This window comes from Nycticebus coucang, chromosome 15, assembly GCF_027406575.1.
Source record: "Nycticebus coucang isolate mNycCou1 chromosome 15, mNycCou1.pri, whole genome shotgun sequence".
Lineage (NCBI taxonomy): Eukaryota > Metazoa > Chordata > Mammalia > Primates > Lorisidae > Nycticebus > Nycticebus coucang.
This window is the reverse complement of record NC_069794.1, coordinates 90399236-90407278: the sequence shown is the minus strand read 5'-3', so window position 1 is coordinate 90407278 and position 8043 is coordinate 90399236.

The following is an 8043-nucleotide window of genomic DNA, read 5'->3' as shown; positions in this document are numbered from 1 at the left end:
TTGACTCTGAGGCGCGCGAGTGAGGAGAGGGCACCGGGCTGAGGGGGAGTCACGCCTCGTGGCACTTCCCTGCGGTGCAGTGCACCAACCCTCCCCGGCACAAGACTGAATAAGACTCTAGCTTCCCCGCTGCGAGCTGAGAGCCCCTACTCTCACTCGGGGTCTGAGGGCCTATCCCCAAGGAGTTCGGATCCTTGGGTGATTTCTCAAGGGGAGTGCACAGTGCCTGAGCTGCGTCAGGTCAGCGCTGACTCTGGGACACATGAGCGAGGAGAGGGCACTCTGCTGAGGGGAAATCAAGCCTTGGCAGCACTTCCCTGCGGTGCAGTGCAGGAGCCCTCCCCGGGCCGTAGTGTTGCCTAAAACTGAATGAAACTCTAGCTTCCGCCCCCCCCACTCCCATTCGGGGTCTGGGGGCCTATCCCCCAAGAGTTCTGATTCTTGGGGGATCTCTTGAGGAGTGTGGACCCAGCACAAACTGCGGCTGCTCAGTGCTGAATCTGGGGCACGAGACAGAAGAGAAAAGGGTCGGCTGAGTGCCCACACCAGAGCAGCAGTTCCCTGGAGGTAGATCAACAGCCGTTTTTTCTTTAACGGCAGAACGCTCACTTCTGGATATTCTGAGACCACACCCCCTGTCTCCCTGGGCAAACAGAGGAGGCCACCGGTGAGCGGGGGATTTCCTGACACTGCTCACAAACCCGGGAAGCTTCCAGGGCGGGGCCGACCCAGAGAGGTGATCGGACTCAAACCTCCAACACCAAAGACGTTTGAACTCAAAACAGCTCATCTTCTGTAGGCGATTTCGACAGGAACAGAGACAGAACCCCGCAAAGTTGTCTGTTCTGTTCTGTTAGCAGCATCCATCAGGGACGGGGCTAAGCCTGAGTGAACACCACCCTCCCATCACCTGCATCAAACACTCATAGATGTCAGGCCCCATCTCCTCCTGCTAGATAGCGGCAGTCTGCAGGGGCCTGGCAGACTTCCTTGCAATTCAGGCAGGTGCAAACCCCTGGAGTGTCTGTTCACTGCAGGCAACTGGGTTAACCATCTGCAGAGATACCAGTGACTGGGTCCGATGGAGGGGCAAAGTGGGGAAGGAGACGTCAACCTTCCTAGACTGCTCTGTTTGCTGGGTGGCTCCTCCTGACTCCACGCTGCACTGGGGTGAGCCGTGTCAGAGGAGTCACCAGGCCCCTGTGATCCAGTTCCCAGAGACTTTGAACTCTCTCACCGGAGACAAGTGCCGATTGAGACAGTTGATTCGGACCTTTTGAACTGGGCTAATAGACTGAGGACTTTTCAGGTGATGCCCTGGGTGTACGGTTGTAGGAAGGTTGATTCTCCTTTTCCAACTGGGGCCAGAGGTGGGCAGGCGGGGTGACTTAATTGCTGATTTTTCCACACAGCTGAGACTTCAAGCCAGAGTAGAAGTTGCAATAGGATCGAACAGAAACCAGCTGAAAACAAGACAGAACCACTTTGCTCCACCACACCAGACAGGGCCCCAGTTTCTCAGGCCACAACACTGTACGGGCCCTCGATAAAACCCCAGGGGAAAAACCAAAGGGAGTAAAATAACCATGGGGCGGAATCAGCGGAAAAACTCTGGTAACATGAATAACCAGAATAGATCAACCCCCCCAAGAAAAGATACGGCAGATGTGATTGAAGATCCCATTCATAAACAACTACCTGAGATGTCAGAAATCGAATTCAGAATTTGGATGGCAGACAAGATTAATAAAATGGAATTAGGAATCCGAGGAGAAATTCAAAAATTGTCTCAAGAATTTAACGAATTTAAAGACAAAACCACCAAAGACTTAGACACACTGAAACAAGAACTTACAGCCCTCAAAGATATGAAAAATACAGTAGAATCCCTCAGTAACAGAATGGAGCAAGCAGAAGAAAGGATTTCTGACATTGAAGATAAAGTCTTTGAACGCTCCCAATCTCTCAAAGAGGAAGAGAAATGGAGAGCAAAAACGGATCACTCACTCAGAGAACTCTCAGATAATTAGAAAAAAAGCAACATAAGGATTATAGGAATTTCTGAGAACGATGAAGTGGCCTCCAAGGGCACAGAGGCACTTCTGCATAAAATTATGAAAGATAATTTTCAAGACATGCCTAGAGAATCTGAAATTCAGATAGCAGACAGCTTCAGAACCCCAGCACGATTCAACCCCAATAAGTCATCCCCCAGACATATCATAATTAGCTTCACTAAAGTTAACATGAAAGAGAAGATTCTCAAAGCAGCCCGGCAAAAGAAAACTATAACGTACAAAGGTAAGAATATTAGAATAACTGCAGATCTCTCTGCTGAAACTTTTCAAGCCAGAAGAGGCTGGTCATCAACTTTTAATCTCCTAAAGCAAAAAAACTTTCAACCCAGGATCTTGTATCCAGCTAAACTGAGTTTCATCTATGATGGAGAAATTAAATACTTCAATGACATTCATATGTTGAAAAAATTTGCCATAAGTAAACCAGCTCTTCAGGATATTCTCAGACCTATCCTCCACAATGACCAACCAAATCCTATACCACAAAAGTAAACTCACTCAGAAACTTCGGATCAAACTCCAACTTCCACACTGGCGAAAGGATTAAAAATGTCCACTGGACCTTTGAAAAACTCGATACCCAAAATTCCACCAGACTTATCAATACTCTCCATCAATGTGAATGGCTTAAACTGTCCTCTAAAGGGGCATAGGTTAGTTGACTGGATACAAAAACTCAACCCAGATATTTGTTGCATACAAGAGTCACATCTCAACTTAAAAGACAAATACAGACTCAGGGTGAAAGGATGGTCATCCATATTTCAGGCAAATGGTAATCAGAAAAAAGCAGGTGTTGCAATTTTATTTGCAGATACAGTAGGCTTTAAACCATCAAAAGTAAGGAAGGACAAGAATGGTCACTTCATATTTGTTAAGGGTAATACTCAATATGATGAGATCTCAATTATTAATATCTATGCACCCAACCAGAATGCACCTCAATTTATAAGAGAAACTCTAACAGACATGAGTAACTTGATTTCCTCCAGCTCCATAATCGTCGGAGATTTCAACACTCCCTTGGCAATGTTGGATCGATCCTCCAGAAAGAAGCTGAGCAAAGAAATCTTAGATTTAAACCTAACCATCCAATATTTAGATTTAGCAGACATCTACAGAACATTTCATCCCAAACAAAACTGAATACACATACTTCTCATCAGCCCACGGAACTTACTCCAAAATTGACCACATTTTAGGTCACAAGTCTAACCTCAGTAAATTTAAAGGAATAGAAATTATTCCATGCATCTTCTCGGACCATCATGGAATAAAACTTGAATTGTGTAACAACAGGAATCTGCATACCCATACAAAAACATGGAAGTTAAATAACCTTATGCTGAATGATAGCTGGGTCAGAGATGAGATTAAGAAAGAAATCGCCATTTTTTGGGAACAAAACGACAATGAAGACACAAACTATCAGAACCTCTGGGACACCGCAAAGGCAGTTCTAAGAGGGAAATTTATAGCACTGCAAGCCTTCCTCAAGAGAACGGAAAGAGAGGAAGTTAACAACTTAATGGGACATCTCACGCAACTGGAAAAGGAAGAACATTCCAACACCAAACCCAGTAGAAGAAAAGAAATAACCAAAATTAGAGCAGAATTAAATGAAATTGAAAACAAAAGAATAATACAACAGATCAATAAATCAAAAAGCTGGTTTTTTGAAAAGGTCAATAAAATAGATAAACCTCTGGCCAACCTAATCAGGAAAAAAAGAGTAAAATCTCTAATCTCATCAATCAGAAACAACAAAGACGAAATAACCACAGACTCATCAGAAATCCAAAAAATCCTTAATGAATATTACAAGAAACTTTATTCTCAGAAATATGAAAATCTGAAGGAAATAGACCGATACTTGGAAGCACGCCACCTTCCAAGACTTAACCAGAATCAAGTAGAAATGTTGAACAGACCCATATCAAGTTCAGAAATAGCATCAACTATACAAAACCTCCCCAAAAAGAAAAGCCCGGGACCAGATGGTTTCACGTCAGAATTCTACCAAACCTTTAAAGAGGAATTAGTACCTATATTACTCAACCTGTTCCAAAATGTAGAAAAAGAAGGAAGACTCCCCAACACGTTCTATGAAGCAAACATCACCCTGATCCCCAAACCAGGAAAAGACCCAACAAGAAAAGAAAATTATAGACCAATATCACTAATGAATATAGATGCAAAAATATTCAACAAGATCCTAACAAACAGAATCCAGCAACACATCAAACAAATTATACATCATGACCAAGTTGGTTTTATCCCAGGGTCTCAAGGCTGGTTCAATATACGTAAATCCATAAATGTAATTCAGCACATAAACAAATTAAAAAACAAAGACCATATGATTCTCTCAATTGATGCAGAAAAAGCTTTTGATAATATCTAGCATCCCTTCATGATCAGAACACTCAAGAAAATTGGTCTAGAAGGGACTTTTCTTAAACTGATAGAGGCTATCTACAGCAAACCCACAGCCAATATCATATTGAATGGAGTTAAATTGGAATCATTTCCACTCAGATCAGGAACCAGACAAGGCTGCCCATTGTCTCCATTGCTTTTCAACATTGTAATGGAAGTTTTAGCCACCGCAATTAGGGAAGAAAAGGCGATCAAGGGTATCCATATAGGGTCAGAAGAGATCAAACTTTCGCTCTTCGCAGATGATATGATTGTGTATCTGGAAAACACTAGGGACTCTACTACAAAACTCCTAGAAGTGATCAAGGAATACAGCAGCGTCTCAGGTTACAAAATCAACATTCATAAATCGGTAGCCTTTATATACACCAACAACAGTCAAATTGAAAAAGCAGTTAAGGACTCTATCCCATTCACAGTAGTGCCAAAGAAGATGAAATATTTGGGAATTTACCTAACAAAATACGTGAAAGATCTATAAAGAGAACTATGAAACTCTAAAAAAAGAAATAGCTGAAAATGTTAACAAATGGAAAAACATACCATGCTCATGGCTGGGAAGAATCAACATTATCAAAATGTCCATACTACCCAAAGCAATATATAATTTCAACGCACTCCCTATTAAAGCTCCACTGTCATATTTTAAAGATCTTGAAAAAACATTACTTCGTTTTATATGGAATCAGAAAAAACCTAGAATAGCCAAGACATTACTCAGAAATAAAAACAAAACAGGAGGAATCACACTACCAGACCTCAGACTTTACTACAAATTGATAGTGATCAAAACAGCATGGTATTGGCACAAAAACAGAGAAGTAGATATCTGGAACAGAATAGAGAACCAAGAGATGAATCCAGCTACTTACCGCTATTTGATTTTTGACAAGCCAATTAAAAACATTCAGTGGGGAAAAGATTCCCTATTTAACAAATGGTGCTGGCTGAACTGGCTGGCAACCTGAAGAAGACTGAAATTGGACCCACACCTTTCACCATTAACTAAGATAGACTCTCATTGGATTAAAGATTTAAACTTAAGACATGAAACTATAAAAATACTAGAGGAGAATGCAGGGAAAACCCTTGAAGAAATTGGTCTGGGTGAGTATTTCATGAGGAGAACCCCCCGGGCAATTGAAGCAGCTTCAAAAATACACTACTGGGACTTGATCAAACTAAAAAGCTTCTGCACAGCTAAGAACACAGTAAGCAAAGCAAGCAGACAGCCCTCAGAATGGGAGAAGATATTTGCAGGGTATATCTCTGACAAAGGTTTAATAACCAGAATCCACAGAGAACTCAAACGCATCAGCAAGAAAAAAACAAGGGATCCCATCGCAGGCTGGGCAAGGGATTTGAAGAGAAACTTCTCTGAAGAAGACAGGCGCACGGCCTTCAGACATATCAAAAAATGCTCATCATCTTTAATCATCAGAGAAATGCAAATCAAAACTACTTTGAGATATCATCTAACTCCAATGAGACTAGCCTGTATCACAAAATCTCAAGACCAGAGATGTTGGCGTGGATGCTGAGAAAAGGGAACACTTCTGCACTGCTGGTGGGAATGCAAATTAATACATTCCTTTTGGAAAGATATATGGAGAACACTCAGAGATCTAAAAATAGATCTGCCATTCAATCCTGTAATTCCTCTGCTGGGCATATACCCAGAAGACCAAAAATCACAACATAACAAAGATATTTGTACCAGAATGTTTATTGCAGCCCAATTCATAATAGCTAAGTCATGGAAAAAGCCCAAGTGCCCATCGATCCACGAATGGATTAATAAATTGTGGTATATGTGTACCATGGAATACTATGCAGCCTTAAAGAAAGATGGAGACTTTACCTCTTTCATGTTTACATGGATGGAGCTGGAACATATTCTTCTTAGTAAAGTATCTCAAGAATGGAAGAAAAAGTACCCAATGTACACAGCCCTACTATGAAACTAATTTGGGACTCTCACACGAAAGCTATAACCCAGCTACAACTTAACAATAGGGGGAAGTGGGAAGGGGGGGGTGGGTAGAGGGAGGGGGATCGGTGGGATCACACCTGTGGTGCATATTACAGGGGTATTTGAGAAACTTGGTAAAGGTAGAATGTAAATGTTTTGGCACAGTAACTGAGATAACGCCGAAAAGGCTATGTTAACCGCTGTGATAAAAATGTGTCAAATGGTTTATGAAGCAAGTGTATGATACCCCATGATCATATCAATGTATACAGTTATGATTTAATAAAAAGAAAAAAAAAAAGAAAACAAAAGAATTGGGGTGGCGCCTGTGGCTCAGCGGGTAGGGCGCTGGCCCCATATGCCGAGGGTGGCGGGTTCAAACCCACCCCCTGCCAAACTGCAACAACAAAAAAAAATAGCCGGGCATTGTGGCAGGCACTTGTAGTCCCAGCTACTTGGGAGGCTGAGTCAAGAGAATCGCCTAAGCCCAAGGATTTGGAGGTTGCTGTGAGCTGTGTGACGCCACGGCACTCTACCGAGGGTGATCAGGTGAGACTCTGTCTCTACGAAAAAAAAAAAAAAAGAATTATACAACAGATCAATAAATCCAAAAGTTGGTTTTTTGAAAAGGTCAATAAAATAGATAAACCTTTGGCTAACCTAACCAAAAAAGAAAGAGTAAAATCTCTAATATCATCAATCAGAAACAACAAAGACGAAATAACAACAGACTCCTCAGAAATTCAAAAAATCCTTAATGAATATTACAAGAAACTTTATTCTCAGAAATATGAAAATCTGAAGGAAATTGACCAATACTTGGAAGCACGTCACCTTTCAAGACTTAGCCAGAAACAAGTGGAAATGTTGAACAGGCCTATATCAAGTTCTGAAATAACATCAACCATACAAAATCTCCCTAAAAAGAAATGCCCGGGACCAGATGGGTTCACATCAGAATTCTACCAAACCTTTAAAGAGGAACTAGTACCTATATAACTCAATCTGTTCCAAAATATAGAAAAAGAAGGAATACAACCCAACATATTCTATGAAGAAAACATCACCCTGATCCCCAAACCAGGAAAAGACCCAACAAGAAAAGAAAATTATAGACCAATATCACTAATGAATATAGATGCAAAAATATTCAACAAGATCCTAACAAACAGAATCCAGCAACACATCAAACAAATTATACATCACAACCAAGTCGGTTTTATCCCAGGGTCTCAAGGCTGGTTCAATATATGTAAATCTATAAATATAATTCAGCACATAAACAAATTAAAAAACAAAGACCATATGATTCTCTGTAATTCCTCTACTAGGTATATACCCAGAAGACCAAAAATCACATTATAACAAAGACATTTGTACCAGAATGTTTATTGCAGCCCAATTCATAATTGCTAAGTCATGGAAAAAGCCCAAGTGCCCGTTGATTCTCAAATGGTTTAATAAATTGTGGTTTATGTACACCATGGAATATTATGCAGCCTTAAAGTAAGATGGAGCCTTAACCTCTTTCATGTTCACATGGATGGAGCTGGA